Genomic DNA, 27,830 nt, shown 5'->3' with positions numbered 1-27,830 from the left:
GTGCACTAGCATAATGGTTAAGGTCCTCGCCTTGAACGCACTTCCTCCTTCACTTTAGATGGTACCTTCTAGAAAGTCTTATCTGACTTGTCCGGGTCTCAACCCCCTCTGCCCAATTCTGACCTCAGCCCTGCTATCCTTTTTGGGAACTGCGTGCTTACCTGTATGTCTCCCCACCCACGCATTAAGCTTGAAAGTCGACATTTTTTGTCTGGTCCATCACTATAATCTCAGCACTTAACCTATACGAGGCACTTAATAGAACGTCACAATTTCACACCTTAGAAATGAGAAGGAAGAAAAAATAAGACTAAAACTATGATTTGGGGCACAAGTACACACACGAACTGCTGCCCAAATCCAGAGCCAATGAAAGGCAGGCTTTCGTTCATGCTGACATGGCTGTGGAGGCCCTGAAAAGCTGTGATTGCTGCACGGTCCTTAACAGAGCAGGTTCTCAAATCCTCAGGGTACAGTTGTCACGTCTAGGCAATCTCACTAAGCCATACTTTTTCTCTGTGCATCAAAATAAGACACGAGACTATCGAAAAAAGGTTAAAAATGCCTTCTTACTGTTGAAAGCGGATGCATACAGTTGGTTGGTTCTCTGGGCCGTCGTCTGCTACCTTCCCGGGTGCGTTAGCAGGAAGCCGGTTTGAAAGCGAAGCAGTGGCAACTCACACCAGTGCTCCAACCGGGGACGCCGGCACCCCAAGCAGCAGCTTGACCTACTGAGCCATAAGGTCACCCCCACTTGCACTTTCTTCATAATATGTATTCTCCATGAACTTTTCGAAGACCATTCATATAGGTTTAAGATTCTTTCTGCTTAAAAATACGCACCTTCCCGTTTCACTTGGCACAAACTTTTCAAAGTGCTCTAGTACTCATGGTGATGCTGGTCTCAGATACAGCACGCACTGCCATGCCCTCAACTCTGGCTCCACTCACCCCGCAATTACACCGACACATCATTCCTGTGAACTTCATCACAGTGCTGGCTTGGGGCTCAGAGCATCACTTCACACACAGCAGGTCCTTAATTCAAACAACTATAAGGGTCAGGAGGTCAACAGAATGACCTTGGCAGGGAAGGCCAAGTCTTCTTTACAGAAGGAACTCACAATTCAGTGACTGCAGCCAGCACGGGAATACGTTCTACGGTTTCAAAAGAGGCTAAAAAAAAATATCTGCATTTGTACACGAAATGCCTTGATTATTAAATGTCGTCAATCAACACATAAAAATTAAACTAAGTAAGTTCACCAAAAAAGTACACATTTTATTTTGTGGTATAAGGATAGATTATTTGGGCCATACAATTAAGGATTTGTATTCGGCAAAGATGCCAACAACGAAGTTAACAGACCCATAATATATTAGAAAATTTCTTCTAATATGCACCTCATTTATAAATCAAGAAGTGGTTAACATCTGAAAATCTCTGATTAGAAATCTCGATGGAGGAGCTCATCCAATGGTCCAGCAGGCTGAATCATGACTTGGGCTGCCAGCATCCCAGTATTGTTATCCCAACTGCCCTGCTTCTGATCCAGTTTCCTGTTAGTATGCCAGGGAGAGTAGCAGATGGTGGCCCAAGGTTTGGGCCTCCTGGATCCATGTGGGAGATCCAGATGGAATTCCTGCCTTCTGACTTGAGCCTGCCCAAGCCTGAGTGCTGTAGCCATTTGGAGAATGAAGCCGGGCAAACTGTCTAATGTTTCTCTCTCTCTCTCTCTCTCTCTCACACACACACACACACATTGCCTTTTAAATCATCCTTCAAAAACAAAACAAAAATAAGTCCTTATGGACATAAAGGCAGAGTATAAACAGGCAATTTCTACAAACAGAAACTTAAAATGGTAACACATAGATAGTTTCAAACTTGGTAGTAAACAGAGAAAGGCAAATAAAAAGAATGCAGATGTTAAACTTTTTTTAAGATTTATTCATTTTATTACAAAGTCAGATATACAGAGAGGAGGAGAGACAGGAAGATCTTCCGTCCAATGATTCACTCCCCAAGTGAGCCGCAACAGGCCGGTGTGGGCCAATCCGAAGCCGGGAACCTGGAACCTCCTCCGGGTCTCCCACACGGGCGCAGGGTCCCAAAGCATTGGGCCGTCCTCGACTGCTTTCCCAGGCCACAAGCAGGGAGCTGGATGGGAAGTGGAGCTGCTGGGATTAGAACAGGCGCCCATATGGGATCCCGGGGCGTTCAAGGCGAGGACTTTAGCCGCTAGGCCATGCCGCCAGGCCCAGATATTAAAATTTTTAAAAACTCGGGCTTGGCAGCGTGGCCTAGTGGCTAAGGTCCTCGCCTTGATCCCATGTGGCTGCTGGTTCTAATCCCGGCAGCTCCACTTCCTCTCTGTCTCTCCTCCTCTCAGTATATCTGACTTTGTAATAAAAATAAAATAAATCTTTAAAAAAAAAAAATTTTTAAAAACTCAACAATGGGGGCCCGGCGGGTGGGGGTGGGAGATGGAGCTTTCTGTCTGAGAACAAGCTGGTAGGACTCGCTTATGTTAACTACAGGCACCTGTGGTGACATGCAATCCTGCTTCTGAGTTTCAATCCCCAAAAGACTCTCACACAAGTCTGGAAAGGTGACACAGATGAGAATTTCACTTCAATACCGTGTGTGGCATCCAAGAGTAGGAATCTGTGTGTGTTCCCTTGCCCAGGAGAACAGAGAGGCAAAACTGGGGGGGGGGGGGCGATAAAGACCCAGTGTCACCAAGCATGTGGTGACACTAAGACATGGAAGAAAAAAGCAGGCATTCAGTCTGGAAGAGAAGACATCCGCATCCCACATCAGAGTGCCCGATCTGACTTGCAGCCCCAGCTCAATTCCCCATCAGGGCAGATCCTGGGAGGCACCGGTAACACTTCAGGTAACTGATTTCTTCTCACCTTTGTGGCAGACCTGAATGGAGTCCCCAATTCCCAGTTTCAGCCTCAGCCCGGTCCTGGGTACCATGGGTACCATGGGTGTTTGGTGCATTGGCACGATTTATCTAAGCTGAAAACACATACACACAGAGTACACAGTTTTAAGTATTAATGCAAGAAAAGCGTGTCCATGAAATCCTGTAGAAATACTGTCTGTAGAGGTTAAGTGAATGAGAGTGGGATATAGGGATGAATTACAGGAACCAACAAACACGCAAAACAAGAGAGAGGTTGGCATGGATGATTGATGCTGAAGTGTTAAGAGCAAGGGCACAGGGACCAGTGCCATGATGCAGCATGCTAGGCCTCTGACTGTAGCACCAGCATTCCATATGGATGCCAGTTTGAGTCCCAGATGCTCCAATTCAGATCCAGATCTCTGTTAATGTGTCTGGAAAAGCCACAGAGGATGGCCCAAGTACTTCAGTCTCTGTCCCCACATGGGAGATTCAGATGAAACTCTTGGTTCCTGGCTTCAGACCAGACCTGCTCCGGCTGTTGCAGCCATTTGGAGAGAGAACCAACAGATGGAAGATCTTTTTATTTCTCTCTCTCTGTCTCTCCTTCTCTGTTTGTAACTCTGCCTTTCAAATAAAATACTTTATAAGGAGAGAGAGAGAGAGAGAGAAAACACCAATTTAGTTAATTCCCCCCAAGAGCGAGGTCTAAAAATTATTGGGAAACACAGGAAATACTTTGACTACCAAGTACGTAGCCTGTAGATTTAGGTAGAAGAGATTACTTGACAACCTAACCCACACTCAGGTTCAGTGACCTCAATGTGCTTTTCAAACTAAACCATTTAATTATACCAGCTGCTGCAGACAGAACTCAGACAACCTGAGCAGTAAATGTCAATTTGCTGCTTCCTCCTCAGCAAAGAGCCAAAAAATCAGCTACACATGAAGCAGAAACAAGGAGAGACTGCTTCCTGCTTCCTTCAAGCTGTTCTTTCTACAAAGAATAACAGGCACCAGGCACAAGCATGCCATCCTGCCAGGCAGGCACAGGGTGTATTACCAAGTATGACTTGCTGCTCTGTTCCCCCAGGAATTCTGTCTTGTAGATCAAACTGATACAAACACAAAGTGTTATAGTTTTGGGTAACAGTTTGTTATGTTCCCAGAGGCCCATGTATTGAAGGCTTGTGTCCCAAAGTTTCATGCCAATGACTAGCGGATTAAAGTTAATGGTCAATGGATTAAAGGCAGAGACTTGATGCGATCACGGTATCTAGCAGGTGCAGGATCTAGCAGGGGGCAGGACCTTGGAAGGGAGTTCTTGCAAGAGGACTGGTTGTGTGGGCCCGGCGGCGTGGTCTAGCGGCTAAAGTCCTCGCCTTGAAAGCCCCGGGATCCCATATGGGCGCCGGTTCTAATTCCGGCAGCTCCACTTCCCATCCAGCTCCCTGCTTGTGGCCTGGGAAAGCAGTTGAGGACGGCCCAATGCTTTGGGACACTGCACCCGCGTGGGAGACCCGGAAGAGGTTCCAGGTTCCTGGCATCGGATCGGCGCGCATCGGCCCGTTGCGGCTCACTTGGGGAGTGAATCATCGGACGGAAGATCTTCCTCTCTGTCTCTCCTCCTCTGTGTATATCTGGCTGTAATAAAATGAGTAAATCTTTAAAAAAAAAAAAAAAAAAGAGGACTGGTTGTGTCCAGTCGTTCTCTACTCTGCCACAGGATCCTCCCCACTTTGCATGGGTTCTGCCACCCACTGCCCTCATCACCCCTTGCCCATCCCCTGCAACCTCAGAACGTGAACCTCCAAAGTCACAAACCAAAGTGAAAGACCCTCACCAAAAACCATGAACTTTAACAGCAGAAATGCCATTTTGCAAGGCTTTAACTAAAAATAACAGGATCTCTGAAAAGAAAGCAGGCGAGGTCAGGACTAGCTTGTCACACGCTTGTCACACATTTGTGGTCTAACATCTGGCCCCAAAAGAGGGAAGAAACGTTAAGAAAGAGAGCCAACTCAGCGCCAACTCAGCGCCAATTCAGCGCCAACTTAGCTATTATTAGACTTCGCCTATCAGAATCCTGTAACTATGCATCTCACTTCTGTACTGTGCTTTTTTGCCTCCCTACCCTAAAAAACCCCTAGACCCCAACCTAAGGCGCGCAAGTCTTCCAAGAGACTTTGTCGCCCCAGGTACCTGTGTATCTGAATAAACCTCTTGCTGTTTGCATCCGTACAAGTGGTCTCGCTGTTCCTTGGGAGGGGCCTCCCTAAAAGTACCCTTCGGGGGTCTTTCATTTGGGGGCTCGTCCGGGATGAGAGACCCCTGCCCAGGGACCACCGACCCATTTCCGGGAGGTAAGCTGGCCAGCATTTAAATTTTGTCTCGTTCTCTGTGTGTGTGTGTGTTGATAAATATTGCGCTTGCGTTTGTACGACTCGGCCGTGTCGCTTTGTATTTGGCGGAGTCGTGGAGGAGCCGACGGGCTCGGACTCCCGACCGCAGCCCTGGGAGACGTCCCGGGGATATTTGGGGCCAGTGGCAGTGGCCCATTTGAAATTTTGTGAACCCGACCAGAGTAGGACTCTTTGGGGCTCCCCCACTGTCCGAAGGGTACGCGGTTCGTTTGGGAGACGAGAGATCCGGACTCTCATCACGATCTCCATTTGAGGTTTTGCTTTCGGTTTTGCGCCGAAGCCGCGCCGCGAGGTTGTTCTGTCTCTGTTGTGGTCTGTTATTTGTGTGTTTTGTTAATTGTCTCTTTTTGAGTGTTATTGTGATGATAATAATGGGATAGATTGTGACAGCACCCCTTAATTTGACTCTTAACCATTGGACTGAAGTTGAGGGCTCATAATCTCTCCCTCCAGGTTTAAGAAAATCTTGGCAGACTCTGCTCTGCGGAATGGCCCACCTTTAAAGTGGGCTGGCCGAAAGAAGACTTGTTTGTTGAACTCAATTGGGCATTTAAGTTCCTCAAAACTTTAAACTAAGCCTTCTGACTTTGAGATGTCCAGCAGGATCCCTGGACCGCTCAAAGATAGAGGAGAAATTTGGATAATTTAATTATAATGTGATAGTGTTATATAATTGTGCCAAGTTTGTTGTTTTATATGTTCTATTAAAGTAAATAAATATTTATAAGGTTATGATATGTGCGGAATTGAGGCTTTGCTGTATTATTGCAATTGGCTTCAGTGATGAATTTTCAGTGTTCTGCAATGTTTTCCTCTGCTTTTGTTGCTCTTTAGTCTTGAAGTTTAACTATTTATTGGTTTATAGTGCTATTCTAGCTCTGATCAGATCTGGTCTAAGTGTTTATACCTAGAGCAGTGTTTGTTAAAATTCTAAAAAGCTGCTAATGCATATATTGATTGGTTATGTCTATTGGCCAAGTTGTTCTAATTATGAAGCTGTATTAAGTTGTGAGATTATTTGTGTTTTAACTTGCAATTTTTGTTTTATAAGAAAATGATGAATTTTTAAAGGATGTATAGTAAAATTGTTTATATTGTGTGTATTTTTTTAAGTTTTTAATCTTTAAAGTAATAGAATTAAAATTAAATTTTGATCCCTTGTTAGAGAATAGCGTTTTATTGATGACTAACCTGTTAATTAAGTTCAGTAAATTCTTAGATAACCTCCTAAGATAATAGCCAAGCCTGGAATTCTATATATCCTTGATTTTAATAAAACAGAAAATAAAAAGATGCTCCAGGACCTAAAAAAAGAAGGGGCATGCTTGGAGCCTGGCCTTTGTCCTTGCCATTGGGATTCTTAAAAATGGAAAAGTTCCCAAATTAGCCGGAAAGAGGTAATTACTTCTGGTGTCCATGTGGGTTCGCATTTTAAAATGTTTTCATAGATTGACCATATATAATTGAAGATTGCCTGAAGCAATTGTGTTTAAAATTTAATCTGTTTTTATTTAGAAAATGTTTTGGTTTGGAGTTTTAAATGTTTCAGAATGTAAAATAAAGGATGGTGGCAAGTCTGAAAATGTGTTCTTGGTGAGAAGATTATGGTACGAGAATTATTGAAAAGAGCATCATTGTTAAAATATCTTATCCTATAGAAGTATGGCTATTATAAGATGCAAAGGGACAGGTAAAGTAAAATATCTAAAGGTTTAAGCATGTTAAAAAAGAGGTACAAATTAAGAGATTTCAGATATTAATCTGGCTATAATTTTTAAGATATCATTATAGTATTGTTTATGTATTTAATATTAATGTCTAATATATGCTGATATTTGAATCTGTTTACAAAATGCCTGTGAAGTGCACATCTATGGAAGTGCTCCTGAATATCTGACAATGGAAGTTTCAAGTTTAAAGGACGGTTAATGGTTTGTCAATTGTTTATCCAGCTTCATTTTAATAAGTTTTGTTATTCCAATTTTTGAATTTGTTAAGTTTTTAGAGGTAATGTGATTATGCATTAATTCCTGTGTTTAAGGTTATATCTGCCTTTGGTGATTGACCAAAGAAAGACATATTTTGTGTCTCAGTAAGGTAATTTAATTGTTTGTTAAATTCTTGTGATTTTGGAATTCCTAGATGGGCCCCTGGGAGTCTCAAAAACATAAGAATATTTGTTAAAAATATATATTTAGTTAATAAAGATAGTTGTGTAAAAAAGTTTGATTATAAAAATAATTTATAGAAACCTTGTCAGTGAAAAGCGAGCATTAGTTACAATTCTGTCAGAAAGGCTCCAGGAATGATTAATGTGAAAATTTATACAAAAGAAACTCCCTGGTCCTCAGTTCACATAACAGATTAAAAAAGACAAGAAGAGGTGCTTTTTCTTCCAGAAAGAGGAATAGGAACTAACAGGCCATATGTAAATTCCTCAAGCCTTCCCTTCTGATGTCTAAATGATTATCTGGTTGTGGTGTTGTTCTAAATCCTTTTAAAAATAATGTATGGATGTATAATTGGGCTCTTGAAGAGTCATGTCTGTTTCTGTTTTTTCAGGATCTATGAAGTCGGTTCAGTTGTATAGTTCTATATGCATTCAAATAGATTTACTGCTAAGGGCACCGTTTCAAAATACCATAGAATGCCAAATCCTCATAAACTAAGTAGTAAAATGCATGGCTATGATAACTCAGATGTCAGGCAATGTTAAAATGCTCCAACATGGGAAACGGTTCTTACAGCAGACTCATAGACTGACTAACTTAAGTGGCACTCAGTGGCCTCAGAATCAGCCCAAAGGCATTCTGGTCTGACAGAAGAGAGCCAGCAAGAGAGCAAGCATATCAGGTGTGGAAAGCCAGGACACTGCTGCAAAGAGTGTCCCTCCATGAAGGACCTCTGTGGTCCATGCCCCAGTGCAAAGAAGCAGCCATGGAAGATGGTTGTGCTCTTCTCTCAATGGAGGAGAGAACTTCCACTTTGTGTGTGGCCTTGTCTAAGAATACTGGGAATGCTGTGAATTCAAGAGGCTTCCACAGCCTAACCATCGTGTGTCGGAGCCTCAGGTGATCACTGACGTCACACATAAGAGTGCTAATTTATTAAATTCATTAGAGTCACTGTGTACTGACTTCCCATGCAGGACCTGTAACTTCAGAGTTACTAGAAAAATATATTATTAATATTCATAGATTTCTCTAAGTAGTGTCTTGTGGATCTAAAAAGCCTTATTAATAAGAAGAGCTTGAAATACAGTGACTACCAGTGGCCTATAAGTTAGTTGGCCTATGACTACTCAACCAGCACCACAACTAAGCCTTCCTAGGGTAGGACACCTCGAGTACTCTAAAGCAGAGCTCATGACTTCCTTGCCAAACTGTTTGGAATCTGTTTGCTCTCCTACTTAAAATTCTTGTATTCTTGAATTGCAAGTGCATAGCTTGTTAGACTATAACCAGTATATTACTTGTCTCTGCCTTAAAGTGTGTAAAGTTCTGTAAATTCTTGTTGGAATGCTACAAACTACTGAGTTACCGCAAATGAAGACCTGTTTTAATCTTTTGCCATCTACACTGTGACTAGTAGGTCTTGCAATAAAATGTCTTCAGTGCTGTGTTTTATATTCTAGGTTATGTGTGTCATCCTGAATCTCTTAGGGCTTGCAACAATTGGTAAAGTATAATTGTTTTAAAAAAATCTAATATTTGTCTGTTCCCTATTGTTAGATTCGCCGATTTTCAGGGAAGGAATAACTGTGCCAAGTATATAAAAGGAACTTGGATGGCCTTTGTTTCAGGGAGTCATAGTCACGGGCTTCCCTTCCCTTCCCTTCCCCATACAGCAGACAGACAGACCTGGAGTTAGGGCTGCGGAAAAGATAGACATGGAGGAAATGAGAAAGGGCCCTTTTTGGACTCTGCTTGGCATGGAAGCTAAAATGAGGGTCATCTCGGCCCTTGTTAAAATGGAGCGATGTGGGTTTGTGCCCCTCATTAGTGCTACGGTGGTTTCACAACCTGAGGGGGGCCACACCAGAATTCTGCCATGCATTCTAGGTTTGATTAAAGACAAACTCCGCCCTTCTTTAATTACGATGATAAGGACTTTCATGTGTTCTGTCAAATTCATTGAGTAGTTTTAACTGAACTCATAATGTATTAGATTGAAAAAGATTATAATTGCCTTTGTTTTGTCATCTAGACTTCAACAAAAAGAAACACCCAGAGCCCAGACAATATGCCAGGCACCTCTAATGACTTCTACCAGGCACCTCCAATGACTTCTACATTCTACCGGGGACCCTTAGACTGACCCCCCCGCCCCAGAGGAGTACCTAACTGCTGCCCTTAAACTCCGTCCTCTGTCAGCAAGAAGCAGTTAAGAACGAACGACGTCCCTGTCCCCCTAACAGCAGTTAAGGTCACTTCTTCTGGGGGGCAAAATATAAAAGAAGTTAGACTGGGTAATAGACAGTTAGGGTATTCTGGGTCTCCGCCATGTCTTGGATTCACCAGAGCACGTCTCTTCCTAGGGACAAGGATGACATTGGCGTATCAGTTCCCCACCTGAAACATCTCTGGCCTGTGTGTAGTTTTTAAAGGAAAACATTGTTTTTATATAAACATTAAAAAAAGCAGGGATGATTTGAATCATGGTTTCAAAAGTCCCCGTGATTCACCACCCTGATATTAACTCTTTTAGGACCCTTATTAATTCTTCTATTAATATTATTGTTTGGACCATGTATTTTAAATTACCTAGTTCAGTTTATAAAAGGCAGGTTATCAGTTATTCAAGCACTAGTCCTGACCCAACAGTACCATCAGCTTAGACAGATAGAATTAAAAAATTTTTAACGAGTTTAAATGGAAGATTCCATTTAAGTTATAAGAGAAATGGGGGAATGAAAGACCCTCACCAAAAACCATGAACTTTAACAGCAGAAATGCCATTTTGCAAGGCTTTAACTAAAAATAACAGGATCTCTGAAAAGAAAGCAGGCGAGGTCAGGACTAGCTTGTCACACGCTTGTCACACATTTGTGGTCTAACATCTGGCCCCAAAAGAGGGAAGAAACGTTAAGAAAGAGAGCCAACTCAGCGCCAACTCAGCGCCAATTCAGCGCCAACTTAGCTATTATTAGACTTCGCCTATCAGAATCCTGTAACTATGCATCTCACTTCTGTACTGTGCTTTTTTGCCTCCCTACCCTAAAAAACCCCTAGACCCCAACCTAAGGCGCGCAAGTCTTCCAAGAGACTTTGTCGCCCCAGGTACCTGTGTATCTGAATAAACCTCTTGCTGTTTGCATCCGTACAAGTGGTCTCGCTGTTCCTTGGGAGGGGCCTCCCTAAAAGTACCCTTCGGGGGTCTTTCAAAAGTAAGTCTTACCCCTTCGTAAGTAGCTCCCACGAGGGCTTTTTTTTCCATTTGTGCTAATGAAAAGCTAACAGACAAAGTGATGCAGCAAAAACTCACGTCACTGTGGAAGAGGAGTAAAGCATGAAATGTCACAAAAGCAGAGTCTTGGCCAGAGGATGGGAAATAGTAGCCATGTGAATTGGAGTGACCAGAACGGTTCTGTGGAAAAGATGGAAAGGAAACCAGACTCCTGTACTGCTTGATGAACCACCTATGACCCTGAAATGACAAAGGATCAATCAAGGGGAAAAAGAATTTTAAATAGTTGAGTGGTTCCCTCATGTTTTGTCATTAGTATACATGCCAGGGTTCTTAGTGCCATACTTAATTATTTTTATTTACTTGTAAACCAGAGAGACATACAGAGAGTGCCCACCTGCTGTTTAATTTCCCAAATGCTGGCAATGGCTAGGGCTAGATGGGGACCAAAGTCAGGAAGAAACAACACAGGGCTCCCTGTGGGTAGCAGGAATCCAATCCCTTACCCAACACTGCTGCGTTCAGGGCATGCCTTAGCAGGAAACTACAGTCAGGAGTCCAACCCCAGAATCAAACCCAGGCACCTTGAGGTGGGATAGGGCATCTTAGTTGACAGGCTCCAGGCCCTCTCGAGGAGGCAAATTCTGCACGAAATAGTTAACATAGCAGGTTTGAGGAAGTGACAGATTTGAGGCAGATCATGCAGTACAAGTCGAGCTGCAGCTTGGGAAGCCTGAGCCCCTTATCTGAGAGCCTGGCTGCATCCCAACTGCTCTGCTTCCAGTCCAGCTTCGTGATAATGCATCCTAAGAGGAAGTGGATGATGGCTCAGGTGTCTGGGCCTCTGACACCCACGTGGGAGCCCAGGATGGAGTTCTGGACTGCTGGCTTTGGGCTGCCTCAGCCCTCACTGTTACAGGCATGTTAGGAGCAGAGCAGCAGAGAGAAGCTGTGGCTTTGTCTCTCTTTTGGTCACTTGGCCTTTCCAGTACATACAAACAAATCAACATTCTTTTTAAAGGCAAGCTTGACCTAGACTTGGCATCTGAGAACTAAGATTTCAGGAAGCTTCATACTGTGCTACTAAGTAAGAGTTCCCTTTCAGGAACCTGAATAGTGGCATACCAGGCTAATTCTCTGCCCTGTGGTGCCAACAACCCAGATGGATACGGGTTCATGTCCTAGTTGCTCTACTTCCAATACAGTTCTCTGCTTATAGCCTGGGAAAGCAGCAGGTAATGTTCCAAGTCTTTGGGATCCTGCATCCATGTGGGAGACCTGGAGGAAGTTCTTGACTCCCGGCTTTGGACCAGCTCAGCTCTGGCCACTGCGACCTCTTGGGGAGTAAACCAATAGATTAAGAGCATCTCTCAGTCTTTCCTTCTCTCTCTGTCAAATCTGCCTTTCAAAAATAAATAAATAAATAAATCTTTAAAAAACTAATAAAGTCCTCTTCAAAAGAAACGGCAGTGTATCACATGCTGTTCTTTATGCTGCACACCTGCTTTGCTTATGGCAATCCGGAATGTGGCGTGTACAGAGGTCCTATACACCAGTACCTAACAAAAAAACCTACATGCTGAGCTCCTAGCAAGCTTCCCTAAAAGGCAATGTTTTACACTTACTGAGCACATTCTGTGAGGTTGGAGAGTTCTCTTTCCCCTTGCCAGTCTTTGTCCTGTTTTCAAGGAGATAGAAATAAACTTTTTTAAAAGCAAAGGAGATATGAAGAATATGACTCACACATGATGAAATTTTCGTAAGATGCATGCGACACTAATGACCGTGGACAGAGGATACTGAGTAGCTGGGAGATGAGAGTGATGAAGAGTTCCTTTCCTTACTCCTTCTGAACACAGAATGGTTTGTGAATTCCACCTATTTCAACCACTTGACTTTGAGAATTAAAATCTTGATCAACACTGAAAAGCACTCAAGAAAAAAGGCTGAAGAGTTAACTGGTCAAATATCAACACCAGACAAGTGAACCAGAAAACCAAGCCAGGAACTCCTGGAAGGCAGCTTGTGAAAATAAAGGCAGAACAACCACGAGGAAAGCATCCATTGTGAGAAACAAAAGAGGTTACCTTGAGAGAAATCTTAAAACCCATTTACTAGTAATTCCAGAAGAAGAAAATAGAACAGAGACACAGGTGTGTCTGAAACTTTCCCAGTGGGTGAGCCACACAATAGTCTTTGGAATGAAAGGGACCACCAAGTGCTGAACAGGGGAAGAACAAAACAGATCCTCCTCCTACACAAATGGTGACATTTTAGAACATCAAGGAGAAAGAAAAATTGCAAAGCTTCAAAAAAAAAAATAAAATGGGTTAACTTCAAAGAAGCGGGGTCTAAATAATTGCTTATGTATAACGTCAAATCCCAAAATTTCCCATGATCCTAACATGAGAGTGGAATTAAATCATGTTAAGGTTCTTGCTTGTTTTATTCATACTGTGTTTATATATATATATATATATATATATATACTCATTCAGATTATCTTCAAACACACAAAAAAATGTTTAGATATATGTGAAAAATTAAGGGATTTTATGAGTAGGGCCAGTGCTACGGCACATCAAGTTAAACTACCACTGCAACATCAGCATCCTATACTGTTGAAGAACCTCAGTATCAAAATCCCAACCATTTGTTGGCCAAACAGCCTGTGTGACCTTTAGCACTGATGGATCCCAATTCTTATAAATCAAGGCCCACCTAAGTCTGGTTATCTCACAGGTGGCTCCAAGTAACTAAGTGGGTGCTTCCCTTAGTTGCTGGAGGTGTGGGCTGTCCAACCGAGATAGGTAGGGAACGTGTGCTATCTCCCTTCACCTTGTGAATTGTCCCTTTCCAAGCTACTGTAGACTTTCCCTATGTAAACATATGCGGAGGTGCCAGGTCCTATGTGTGACTCCTGGGGCGCCTGCCGTCCTGTTTTTCAGGGAGACTGCACTGATTTCCATTTTCTCCAGCACTGCACGAGGATCTCAACTTCTCCACACTTTGACCACACTTGTTATTTCCTACTTCTTAGTTTTGTTTTTACTAATATTTTGGGAAGCGGGGCTGCCGGGATTAGAACTGGCAACCATATGGGATCCCGGCACTTTCAAGGCGAGGACTTTAGCCGCTAGGCCACCGCGCTGGGCCCTCCACAATCTCAATCTTTAGAATTCAACCTAGCTCTCCCATATGGGTGACAGGGACCCAGTTGCTACAGCCATCCACTGCTTCCAAGTCTCTGTAAGGCTTGGAGCCGGACTCAGGATCTGGAGCTGGGAACCAAAGCCAGGCATTCAAATTAAGAACAAAGATCACTCAGCTAAACACTCATTTCCCACCATGTTTTTACAAACAAAAATGTTGGGGCCACCACCATGGTTTAACAGGCTAAGTCCCTGCCTGCAGTGCCAGCATCCTGCATAAGTGCTGGTTCAAGTCCCGGCTGCTCCAGTTCCAGACCAGCGCCCTACAAATGCACCTGGAAAACAGAGAAAGATGGCTCGCTTGGATCCTGGCAATCATGTGAAAGACCCAAAAAAAACTTCCTGGTTACTGGCTTTGGATCAACCCATATGTGCCACAGCCATATGGGGAGTAAACTTGTGTATGCAAGATCTGTCTCTCCATCTCTCTGTGTTAAATCTGCCTTAAAAAATAAACCTTGGGCCTGGCGCCGTGGCCTAGCGGCTAAAGTCCTCACCTTGAACGAGCCAGGATCCCATATGGGCGCCGGTTCTTATCCCGGAAGCTCCACTTCCCATCCAGCTCCCCGCTTGCGGCCTGGGAAAGCAGTCAAGGACAACCCAAAGCATTGGGACCCTGCACCTGTGTGGGAGACCTGGAGGAGGTTCCTGGTTCCCGGCTTCGGATCGGCGCAGCACCGGCCCGTTGCGGCTCACTTGGGGAGTGAAACATCGGACGGAAGATCTTCCTCTCTGTCTCTCCTCCTTTCTGTACATCTGACTTTCCAACAAAAATAAAATAAATCTTTAAAAAAATACACCTGTGCATATACATACATATGAATTTGAGTATATATGTATAGTTGACAGAAATAGAACAAAACCAAAATCATGCCGAAGTCACAGCAGAAGTCTAACACAACTACCACAATCAGCAGGCCCAGGAGAAAACGTAAGTCGACGATACAGAGAACACGAATCGAGAAATAAAACCAAGAATTTTATATCCAATATACCAGGGGTACAGAGAACAGTCCTAAAGGCTGACGGCTCATTAGACTTTCCATTAATTTCTGGCTTTTTTCATGTTTATGGTTCCTTTAGCAATATGGAAAAATAGAGACCCTCAAATTTTCCAGGTATATTACCAAATGCTAGAAGAAAAAAAAAAAAACCCATAAAGATCACTTTGAAACTGATGGCAAAGAGAAACACAGTGAAGCCGGAATTCAAGATGTTGGCAAAGCAAAGGCATTTTCAGATACCGTGAAAACAGGAGCGTGATCACCACGAAGGAACTTCTAAGCAAGACCCTTCAGGGCAAAGGAGAGGGGTTCAAAGAAGGGCATCTTGGATTCGAAGCAGGAATGGAGAAGGAATAAAATGGTAAAACAATCAATGAATACCAGCCAAGGAAATAACAATAGGAACAGCAGCACTAAAGTTCCATCGTCAAGGTTCAAGTGACAGACAGTGAAGGAAGTGGACATGTGGGACAGTCGCGAAGATGCCCCTTGGGGTGCCCCTAGCCCAAGCACCTGGCCCAGCTCTGCTTCCACTCCAGCTTCCTGCCAGTGTGTTCCCTGGCAAGCAGGGGCAGATAACCACGCGCTGGTGTCCTGGCACCCTCGCGGTCGTCCTGCGTTGAGATCCTGGCTCCTGGCTCCGGCCTGGCAGGCCCCATGTGCTGCAGTCATCGGCGGAGTGAAAAAAGCAGATGGAGTCTCGCTTTCCCCTGTTCAAATCAAGATTTAAATTAAAAAATACACATACAGCTAAGGCCAAACGGGAGGTGACAAGAACGAAAGAAACATCTTTGCCTTGTTCAGAAACACTAACTGATGAAATAAATGACCCAAGCTTTCCGCTCAAAAAGCAAGAATCTGGAACAAAATTCAACTCAAGTAAAAGAACAAGGGCAGACATTAGACACAGGAAAACAGAAATCCACAGGGATAATCAAAAATCCAAATGTTGCTTCTTTAACAGGACTTAACAAAATGGGCAACCATTTGGTAAGTCTGGACAACAGAAAGGAAATATGAGTCTTGATAATGAAAACGTATCACAGACAGGTCATTTTCATCCAGTACAATATCTTATTCACTATACCAACATCTATTACATTCCAATAACGCTGATTATTTGCTAGAAAAAGAGAAAGCATTTAAATAGACTTTGAAGAAATAGGAAATCTGGAAAAAAAAAAGATCAAGTGAGCATGGGGGAAAAGGAGTAGTTAAAAAAACATCACTCTCCCTCTCCCTTTCAAATAAACAAGTAAAGCTTGTTAAGAAATATTTAAGAAGGAAACACATATAAATACACGTTATACAAGAACATTGGGGAGGAGAAACAATATACACCCTAACTTTTTAAACTCTCACTAATTAGGCATAGAAACAAACTTCCTTCATTTGATGAAGATACTCAGTGAAGATACAGTGGGAATGTCTGCCTGAAACCAATGACCCAGACCAAGGCGTCCCATTTAACCTGAACCATCCTCACAGCAGCACGGGTGGACAAGAAAAGACAGGAACTAAATACCAACGTGAGAAACAGAACCTGTTGTTCCTTACTAGACTATAAGGTTATCCACACGGAAGAGCCAAGCAAATCAACTTAAAACCAGTTGTCAAACAGATCGCTGAGTGGAAGAGGCTCAGCCTCATCTGATCTGGCTTGGGCAACCGAATGAACTCTGTTTTGGGGACCGATGTCCCAGCCAAGCTGTCAGGATAAGGTTGTAAGGATTGACAAGCTGGAGTCCCCACCCATCCCCACAGCCTCCCCCCCATCACCCCCATCCTTAGCGCTGAAAACAGCACGCGGGGTTGGAAACCGGATAACCCAATCTCCTGAAGCCAAAAGCCTGTCCCGAAGGAGGTCGAGCGGCGACGGCTGTTCCAAAACATTTTATCTCTTGCCACCAGCTACCGCAGTGACGAATGGATACGCATGTCAACCACCAGCCCAACAGAATTCTTCCGGTAGAGGGCAAAGACGAGCACCTTTCCCGAGTGTGAGTGTGTGTGTGTGTGTGTGTGTGTGTGTGTGTGTGTGTTCGTCGCCGCTTATTATATAAACTTGCGTGCTGGCAAATGCAGCTGGCACGAACAAAACCTTTCAAACTTGCTTTCAAACACACCAAAAAGCACCCAGACTCGTCTCTGACGTCAAAGGGTTGCCGGATAACAGCGGCGCTCCCGACAGGGCCCCTGGAACTCCCACCTGCAGCCTCCCCGGTCCCCCCTGGGCGCCCCAGGTGCTGCGCCCCGCGCGCACGCCCCGCAGACGCGCAGCCGCGCGCCCCTCCGCGGTCGCCCCGCACGCCCCGGCGAAAGGGGCGGTTCAGAGCTCCGAGGACCACGCGCAGGCTTCTCGGGTCCCTCGGACGCCAACACACACTATACTCCCGTGGAAGGTGCCCGCCGGAGCCTCAGGAGCCTCAAAAGCCCCCGGCCGGGCCCACTTCACGCACCTGTCCCACCACAGCGAGCCCCGGAGGTCCGGGGACCAGGCTGCGGTGGTCCGCAAGCCCTCGGTCCGAGGCGCCTACGTCAAACCCCCACAGGGATGAGGAAAAGGTGGGAAAAGGAGGGGGCAGCCACCTGCTGCGGCACGGACTCCGGGGTTCCAGGGAGCCGGCTCCTCACCGGGAGCCCCGGGGTCACCGCGGCCACCGCACCAGCGCATCTTCCCAGAGGGACAGTCCTGCACCCCACCCCCTCAACGCGACCCCGCGACTGAGGCGGACTTGGGGTTGGCCCGGCGTGGCTGCCACTCACCGGCCTCGCTCGGCTGGCGCTCAGCTCCTGCGGCGCTCCCGCAGCCCGCAGCCCGCACCCCGCACCCCGCAGCCGCCGCGGCTCGGCGTTCTCACCGATGCTCCGAAAGGTCCCGGCGCGGTCCCTCCGGCGCCTCCCGCCAGCGGCCTCCAGGGGGCGAGCGCGAGCCGACGCGGGGCGTCTTGGGAGTTGTAGTTTAGGGCCACTGCCGCGGCTTGAAGGTCCTTTTTTCCCCCTTTCTGTGTCCTTCAAGAAAGGGCTCATCCTTTCGCCTGGAATAATCAGTGTTGGAAACGGTGGCTCCCTCTCCGCACCGTCTCCAGTGGTTCCTAAAATGTGGTGTTGGAGACAGTAGTTTGCACATCCTCCTGGGGGGTGGTCCACAGAGATGCAGGCTTTTCGTCTTCCAAGACAATTATGTTTTACTCTATTAAGAACTGACGCTAGGAGCCCAGCAATCTGCACTTCCTCGGGTTCTGCAAGGGACGCTAAAATGCCTTCAAGTTTAAGCACTACAGACTTCCCCTTCTTGGCTGTATGGGGTCACCTGTGCCATCAGGTTATACACACCTGTGTATTTCTAGGCGCACCTCTGAACACCTTGACCTTGATGTCCTGGCCTAGACCACTTCCTCTCTCACAGCAGCCTTCACCCACCGAGGATTGGGACTCCCCTCCCCCATCAAGTTCCCAGCATCGTGGTGTTTGCGGGCAGGGACCATTGCAAAAGGATAAGATGCTAGGATGGACATCTCCTAAGTGATATTGGTGTTCTTACCAAAGGGATCCCAAAGGCTGCAGCTGTGGCACGGTGAAATTCCCTGAAGCCACTGTCTTCCCCTCTTTGGAGTGCAGGTTCGGAGTCCCGGCTGCTCCACTTCCCAATCGGCTCCCTGGGAGAGCAGCAGAGGATGGCTCCCTGCTACCTGCGTGAGAGACCCCGTTGGAATTCCAGGGTCCCGACTTCAGGCAGGCCCAGCCCCCACTGTGGAGAGAACCAGCGCTTCCTTTGTAACAATTTAGAGCAGCTCATCTGTGTATCCAACTTTCTAAAGGCTGGGTCTTGATACAGAGATGTGAATTGCTTTGTTTGTACCCGTAAATTGTATTTTAAAATATATATATACATATATATGTATGTATGTATGTATGTATTTGAAAGGCACAAAGAGAGAGAGGCAGACAGGCAGAAAGCTCTGATCTGCTTGTCCTTCCCCCAGATGGCTGCAACAGCCTAAACTGGCCTAGGTGGAAGCATGGAGCCAGGAGTTTCATCTGGATCTCCCACGTGGGTCACAGGGGACCAGCCACTTGTACCATCTACCACTGCTTCCCCGAGAGGCACTAGCAGGGGGCTGGATTGGAAGTGGAGCAGCCAGGATACGAACCAGTACTCACATGGAATGCCCGCACCACAGGGAGAAGCTTAACTTACTGTGCCACAGCACCAGCCACTGTGTTGTGGTTCTAAGAGGGTAAGGAGGCAGCCTGTTAAAGCAGAAAGGACTTTTATTGTAGGGAGACAGAACAAATGGTATGGAGAGCGTGGTGTTTTAGGGGGTTTGAAGTCAAGCTTCACTCCACTTGGCAGGGTGTGTGTGTATGTGTGTATGTGTGTGTGTGCGCAGAGTGTCACATAGACCCTAATGATGTGGGCAGAGGATGTGCATCAGGACACCTTGGTAAAATTTTACAGTGACTATCTAACTGTTTGGAGTGTCCCAGAAAAAGGGAAATTGTCAGGAAAATAAAACTGCACTATCTTTTAGGGCACCTACTTGCTCCTGTCTTCATCAGGTTTGGGGCTAACAATTTGTGCCTCAATGGTCCAACAGGTTCTAACATGTACAGGCTATTCTGTAACCATGATTCCCACATCTTTAGTCTCTTTCCCCACCGTTAAGCAAATCCAAAGATGCTAGCACTGTGACACGGCGAGTTAAGCCGCTGCTTGGCATGCTAGCATCCCACATGAGCGCTGGTTCTGTTTCCACTTGCTCTGCTTCCTACCCAGCTCCCTGCTAACACACCTGGGAAGCAAAGATGACAGTCCAAGGACTTTGATTATTTCCACCCACGTAGGAAACCTGGATGGAGTTCCTGGCTCCTGGCACCAGCCTGGTTTGACCTGGATGTTGTGGACATTTGTGAAGCAAACCAGCAGATTTCTCTCTCTTACAAATAAATAGCATCTTTAATTTTAAAAAGCATATTCAGAGTTACTGCTCATTATCTTAAATAGAACTCTCTACACTTTTAACCTGAAACACAGTTTGATTGAGTATAAAATCCTCAAGCAACACTTATTTTCTCAAGGAACACATAACTACTCCTTTGTGGTCTTCTAAAACTGAATGCTGTTGTAGGGTTCTGAAACTGGTCAGATCTATCTATCTTTGCAAGTGAATCACCTAGCTGCTTCAAGAATTATTTCTTGGGCCCGGCACAGTAGCCTAGCAGCTAAAGTCCTCACCTTGTATGTTCTGGAATCCCATAGGGGCACCATTCATGTCCTGGTGGCCCCACTTCCCATCCAGCTCCCTGCTTGTGGCCTGGGAAAGCAGTCGAGGACGGCCCAAAGCCTTGGGATTCTGCACTTGGGTGGGAGACCCTAAGGAAGCTCCTGGCTCCTGACTTCGGATCGGTGCAGACTGACCATTGTGGTCATTTGGGGAGTGAATCATAGGACAGAAGATCTTCCTTTCTGTCTCTCCTCCTCTCTCACTTTGCAATAAGAATAAAATAAGTCTTAAAAAAACAAGAATTATCACTTCAGGCTTATACTTCCAGAGACACAATAAATGGACTCAATCAATTGCTTCGATCTGGCAATTTTTGTTAAAATTAAATTGATTCTTTTAATGTGTGCTCTAAATGTACTATTTCAGTGTTCTTCCAGTTTGCATAAGCGCCCTACTCCAATTGCTGCAAAGGAATCTTTTTGGGTATTAACATTCTTCCTCTCATTGTGGTAATAAACTTGGGTGGCCCTTTCTGGGAAATATGACTTTCTCATATTTGTTCTGAGTGCCTCCGTTGGCCACCTGGTTTATGGTTTGGACTCTCACCTAGTTCCTGGTTCTAATCAGGATAATGCTTGTGTTTCTGTTTCTTAGATTCCTCACAACTCCTGAGCAGTTTCTGAATTCATCGCCTCCAAAGTCGAGGTCCGCTTCCACCCCTCTTGTCAATGTTCTGTTATTTTAAGTCCAACTAAATGCAGTGACTGTGTTTCAGGCTTTTGCAATTATTCATAGAAAATGCAATTAAAAGATGAGTTTATTTTGGCACGAAAACACTGAAACTTGTGCATATTTTAATCATAATCCACATTCTCTTGGAGCTTCATGAAAAATTTTTGCATGAATGGATTTCACCTTTTTGGCACCAAAATATGCTCTTTGATTTCCATTTTCCACGAACTTTTTGAGGTCCCCTCATATCTGATCATACAAGCTAAGATACTATGAGGGTGACAAAGGGTGGTGGGACTGACTGAGTCTGGGACTAACATTGCATACAGGAAGTAGGAGGCGTGGTCATCTTATTTCTGGTCAGCTCATTCTTCATTGAGTTGGGCATCTGTATTTGCAGGCTTATTTCTCCTGGTAACAGCAATGCACTTCCCTTTCCCAGCCTTCCTGACTCCTTAAACGTAATTAGCCCTGGTTAGGATGGACACAATGTTTCTTTCCTTATCCCCAAACTCTACTGCCCCACTTCTTGGGGGGCAGTTTCTGTTTCTATCACCCAGGGTCCAATGCCCAGCTTCTCCTCCCTGATTCCAGACCCAAAGTCCAGTGGTCCAGGGTCCAATGCCCAGCCTCCCCTCCCTGATTCCAGACCCAGAGTCCAATGGTCCAGCACCTGCAGACCAGCTCCCCAGGCTCTGTGTCCCTCTCAACTCTAGTCTGTTGGATGTGTTTGATGTCTCCCAGTCTAGCTACAGTGAAAATCATCAGAACCCAAATGGAGTCACTGCGTCAATGCTAAAAGCAAAAGAAAGAAGGCTGGGAGATTGGAAAGGCACGGGGCGCACGCACAGCTGACCGATGGTAACTCGCAAGCAACCTGCTAGGCCACAAACTTGCTCAGAAAAACGCTTCTGTGAGGACACCTGCTGGCGACTGTCTGTCTCACCTTGGACAGGTGCCTTTCTGTTGTGAATCTGTGTGGTCCAGAATTACTGTTTGAAAATGCCTCATGTGAACCTCCCTGTGTTGCTCCTGGCGTCCACTTCTTTGAATCTTTTCATCATTCACCATGAGCTGTGTATGTATCGTTGCAGTGCTCTGCTGGTCCGACATAAATGCAATTTTTGGGGCGGGGGGAGAATCTATTTGATTGTTCTTTTGGTTGCTATTATATTTACACTGTTGTTTTCTTCGAATCTACTTATTTGAAAGTTACAGTGCATGTGTGACAGAGAAAGAGAGAGAATCTTTCATTCACTGGTTCACTTCTCCAATGGCTGCAATACTCAAGAGCCAGGAGTCACATCTGGGTCTCCCGTGTGGATGGCAGAAACCCAAACATTTGGGCCATCTTCCACTGTTTTTCCAGAACTATTAGCAGGGAACTGGTTCAGTAGTGGAGCAATAAGGACACAAATTCACACACATAGGATACTGGCGTCACAGGACACTTAACCCACTGTGTCACAATGCCAGCCCCTGAATATTGTTCTTTTTACATCTTTTCACACGTTTAGAGGGTGAGTTTGCAGGACCGTAATTACTCATAAGTATTAGACTACAAAGAGATTTATTTAAACTTTCAAAAAAAGTCCAGAAATAAAACAATCACATATTCACAAAGTTAAAGTTAAATCACAACGTAACATTATCCAATACAGCAAATAAGCAACAAAATGACCAACTTAGTAGACATTTCAGCATAAGAATTATCTGTCGAACTCTGTAGGCTATCAACCAAGGGTGCAATTTTCAGGAAAAAAGGAAACGTGTCAGCTTGTGGGGATTTATTTGAAAACAAGGAGGGAAGTTTCGACAATCAGTGAGCCTCATGTTCAACTCAAGCAGCCAGAGAACTACAAGGAAATAAAGGACAAGATAAAGGTAGAAGTTATACAGGGGAGAGACACCGTGCTTGACCTGGTCAATAAAATAAAACCTTGGCTCTGTTTAAAAAAACAAACAATAGAAGGGTAAAGTCGGCAAGCTGAATGCTGTACTCGTTCAGTTCAAGGCACTCAGAGAAAAAAACCCCCAAAGTGACTGATCTCACTTTGAAATTCATGACCACACAGTCCTTGGCACTTCCTGGATACCCTGTCAAGGTCACGTACCATTTCCATCAACCATGCACCACGTGGACCCTCGAGAGTGCATGGAGCTGAAGAGTTCCTATCCCCCAAGGACATTGCAGCCACTATAATGAGACAGCACAAGGCATGAGTCACACGCTTACATGATGCCACTGTAAACATACCTATGCTGCCATTCATGTGAAAGTATAGCGCATGTGATATGTTCAGGACCTACTGTGTAATAATTGTCTTCTTATAATAATAAAACAATATGTAAGAATTGTGTTACTGCTATATCCAATTACTATACTACACTTCCATTGCTATTGTAGAACATGCTACTTATAGCTTAAAAAGAGATCACTACTTTGAAGATGTATTTATCTTTATTTGAAAGGCAGATTTTTACAAAGAGAGAGATAGAAAGATCTCTCATCCACTGGTTCACTCCCAAAATGGCTGTAATGGACAGAGTTGAGCAGATTTGAAGCCAGGAACCAAGAACTTCTTCCAGGTCTCCCATGTAGCTGCGGGGGCCTGAACACTTGAGCCATCCTCCACTGCTTTCCCAGGTCATAAGCAAATAGTTGAATCAAAAATAGAACAATTGGGACTCCAAATAGCACCCATATAGGATGCCAGGGATGTAGGTAGAGGATTAACCTGTTATGTCACCACACCAGCCCCTGAAAGAGATTACTTTTTTTTTTAATATTTATTTATTTTAATTACAAAGTCAGATATACAGAGAGGAGGAGAGACAGAGAGGAAGATCTTCCGTCCGATGTTTCACTCCTCAAGTGAGCTGCAACAGGCCGGTGCGCGCCGATCCGAAGCCGGGAACCAGGAACCTCTTCTGGGTCTCCCACGCGGGTGCAGTGTCCCAAAGCCTTGGGCTGTCCTCGACTGCTTTCCCAGGCCACAAGCAGGGAGCTGGATGGGAAGTGGAGCCGCCGGGATTAGAACCGGCGCCCATATGGGATCCCGGGGCTTTCAAGGTGAGGACTTTAGCCGCTAGGCCACGCCGCCGGGCCCGAGATTACTTTTGAAAAGCCTGCTGGTGGTGCTGACAGCAGTCTCCTCATGAAGCTCTCACATTTACTCCATCATGCAGTTGTAGCATTTTCTCTTTGCTTAATTGAATCCTGCACTGGGAGTAATAGGCTATATGTAGATAATGGTACTTCAGACTATCTGCGGAGGGACTAGTGCTGTGGCGTAAGCAGTTAAACCTACATCAGCATGAACCAACGCAGTAGCCTAGTGGGTAAAGTCCTCACCTTGCACGCACCAGAATCCCACATAGGCGCTGGTTCTAATACCAGCTGCCCCGCTTCCCATCCAGCTCCCTGCCTGTGGCCTGGGGAAGCAGTCGAGGCTGGCCCAAAGCCTTGCGACCCTGCACCCACATGGGAGACCCTCCAGTCGTTGTAGCCACTTGGAGAGTGAATCATCAGACAGAAGATCTTCCTCTCTGTCTCTTCTCCTCTCTGAATATCTGACTTTCCAATAAAAATAAACATCTTAAAAAAAAAAGATGTCCATATTCCACACTGGAGACCCAGGTTTGAGTCTCAACTCCAGGGGCACCCAAGGAAGCAGTGGTGATGGCTCAAGAGGTTGGGTCCATGTTCACCTACATCGGACATCTGGATTGATTTCAGCTTCAGCCTGGCACAACCTGGCAGTCGTCAGCATGTGGGAATCAATGAGTGGACAGAAGATATTACTCTTTCTCTCTCATTTCTCTCTCTTCTCTCCTGTCTTTCAAATATAAAGAGCCACTCCAAGAATGTCTTTAATCTTCAAGAATTCAAGAAGAAGAAATGAATGGCAATGGAAACAGAAGGAGTGTGCGGTACCCAGCCACAGCAGGTGGCTGGCGAAGACCCTGGACATCGTCCGGAGAAGCCTGCTCAGCCGGCAGGGAGGCTGCTGATGTATCCCTATGGTCATAAAGACCCTTTGGCTCCGTGCGTGTTGCACGGGGCTGCAGGACCCTCCGTTTCCCAGATAACTCCTGCTGGGAGTTTCCCTCCATACTCTGGAATGTGACTTGGGATGGCTCCACCCAGCAGTCACTGGTGAAGCGGAGAGATCATTGTGCTATTCGCTTCAGGGCTCACTTTACTGCGGAGGTGTCTGTTTGTTCTGAGAGGTGGCGGCTGGTGGTGTTTTGTTGAGCTGTTTTGGTGATTCTCCTCCTGCTGTTGTTTGAATGGGCGTGAGCTCCCCAGTCGTGAAGACGTTGAACCCCCAGGGTCTTATGTGAATTGGTAATAGATCCATGTTAATGTTTGGTGGGTTGAAAGTGGGGACTTGATCCAGTGATGGCAGGAGGGAAGGCACGCCCAGTGGGAGGTGCTTGTAGAAGCACCTTGGAAGGCCATTCTCCTGGGAGGGTTGATTGTTTGCAGTCCAGCAGATCCTCCCTTCACCACCAGCTCCCAGTCCCACCGGATGCCTGGACCAGCAGGGTGGGTCATGTCAATTGTAAACTGAAATCAAGCCCTTCTGTTCGTATTTTAGTTGTAGAAACGAACGAAAAAATGACTACAACTCCATTTTGTTCCCGTGAACTCCTTCTATGACAGAGAGCCAAAGTTGATTTTTGTTGCTTGTAAGCAAATATTCTGAAGTTCTCCAAGCGTCCGGGAGTTTCTGTTCTGTTCTCCAAGCCAGGGAAAGCCTTATCAATGTGCAGTTCTCATTCAATAATTTGTTTAAGCAGTCCTGCTCCAGAGACTGAAAACGCAAACGCTTCAGTGTGCTTGCGTTATAGTTGGTGTGCGTGTGAGGGTAGGCGCAGGGATCTGTGTTTCCAGGGGAGTTAGAAGGTTGAACGTGAGCACTTACTAGAACTGATGAAGCAGTCAAAACTTGGACCAACAATTATAGTGGAAGGAAGAGAACTAAAGGATATTTAAACTGGGATAAGCTGCCCAGAGAGCTGGAATCTTCCAGCCGCCATCCACCACATAAAAAATTAGTAAGACAGGCACGTGCTTGGTAAGATGGGGATGTATAAGTTCCATATTAGCAACTGGCTCCTGTGGGCAATCGCTCCCAAGTCCGCCTGCTACCTGGTGGGTGTGGCTTAGAGTTTACCTCCCCGTGACCTGAGGCATAGCTTCCAGGGCTACCCCTGAAGCACGACCTCAGACAGGACTAGAAGGTCCATGACCTCTGACATGACCGGAAGGTCAAGGAAAATAGACGTGTCTTATAGCCAATTATGGTGTCTTTGGTGGAGGGGGGTGGGGAGCTGCCAGAAGACGCCCTTCTGCCCTCCCCTTCCTTAACCTTTTAATCCCTGGAATTTATGCTGAATAAATGGACATTTCTCACCAACTTGTCTCGTCTGGTTCTAACGGCCAAAGAACACCGGTGCCTCACCCTGATGACCTTGGAGCCTGCTGACAGGTTTAAACCTGGAGAGCCAATTCTTGGCTCTAGCTTCCTGCAAAGGAAGGTCCTGGGAGCCAGTGGTGACAGCTCATGTAGGAGATCTGGATTGAGTTCCTGGCTCGCAGTTGTTTTGGGGCCATCTCTACTTGTTGTGTGCTTTGGGTACAGATATGGGTAATTGGAACCTCTCTTTCTCCCTCTCAAATACATACATAAATAAAGTAAGCACAATGAATCTAAACAACTCTAAGACCTCAGAACCGCGTGGGTAAAATGTTTCTAATGTGTATTTTGCTGCCATCTAGAGGGTTGATCTGGTACTGCATGGGGTAAGCACAAACGCAGGGTCTGGAACTGGAGACAGCTTTAAGCAACAAGCAGGACTCCTTGTGACTTTAAATAAGAGCTTTTAGGTGGTTTGCGGCAGGAATTAATAACACTTTGGATTGTGGGCCCATTTTATGAGGAGAAGAAAACAGACACACTTTGTCAGAACTGTGCACACGAATCTGACACATTTCCAAGGGTGCTGGGGGTCACCGGTGCCACATTGCAGAGTCAAGCACCTCTGTTTTCAGAGCGTTTAACCCAAACCTCAGAATGCAAATGTACGTCAGGTATTAATTCAGTGCGAAGATAGGCTCCAAGTGCATCCACCTGTTTATAAAATATCCCTAAACTCTGCTTTTCACACCCCCAGGCAGGGGCAGCACACACAGACAAGCAGGGCTGAGTAAGTACAGCAAAATCCGAGTAAGGGTGTCAGATTGGCCAGGCAAGTCCCCGGAGGTACCCTGGAGGTCCTCTCTGCTCGTTCCTGGGCAGTGGGTGGAGGCGAGCGGGGGAGGCGCTGGGGCAAGACAGGCTGTACTGGAACATGGCTGCATCACTCGCCATGTGTGTGGTTTTGGAATGCAGCCTCAGCTTCCCTAGGTTAGAGAGCGAGAGAAAGAGAGACTCATGGGACTTTGCTCATCTCACTGAATGAGATGATGAATATAAAATACATGTCCTAGGTCTGACACACAGCAAATGTTGAATTTACTTATAGGAATTTACTGACAGGCTCTCTTGGTTATGACTGGTTGGAACATCACTCACAGCCCTTGCTTTTCTAAGGTGTCTCTCTCTTTTTTTTAAGATTTTATTATTATTGGAAAGCCAGATATACAGACAGGAGAGACAGAGAGGAAGATCCTCCATCCGATGTTTCACTCCCCAAGTGAGCCACAACGGGCCGGTGCGCGCCGATCCGATGCCGGGAACCAGGAACCTCTTCCGGGTCTCCCACACGGGTGCAGGGGCCCAAGTGAACCAGCAGATGGAAGAGATCTCTCCTTCTCTGTCCACTGTCACCGTGTCTTCCAAATACATGATAAAACAAATACATCTTTACAACCGAGCCCAAGAAGAGATCCAGGAGGGCA

The 27,830-nt window shown here is 45.6% G+C and overlaps 1 protein-coding gene across 1 annotated transcript in view; it reads right to left on the bottom strand.

Annotated features, from left to right (window-relative positions):
• The window catches only part of SPECC1 (sperm antigen with calponin homology and coiled-coil domains 1), a 299,800-nt gene extending 281,938 nt beyond the window's left edge, over positions 1-17,862 (bottom strand). Inside the window, exon 1 of the mRNA XM_058676531.1 lies at positions 17,727-17,862. The gene's annotated coding sequence lies outside the window, so the exon portion shown is untranslated. The remainder of the gene's footprint in view (positions 1-17,726) is intronic.
• Positions 17,863-27,830: the final 9,968 nt, after the last annotated feature.

Source organism: Ochotona princeps, chromosome 17 (assembly GCF_030435755.1).
Source record: "Ochotona princeps isolate mOchPri1 chromosome 17, mOchPri1.hap1, whole genome shotgun sequence".
In the NCBI taxonomy this organism is placed as follows: Eukaryota; Metazoa; Chordata; class Mammalia; order Lagomorpha; family Ochotonidae; genus Ochotona; species Ochotona princeps.
Note: the sequence above shows the minus strand (reverse complement) of the source record. Positions and strands in the feature narration are given on the sequence as shown.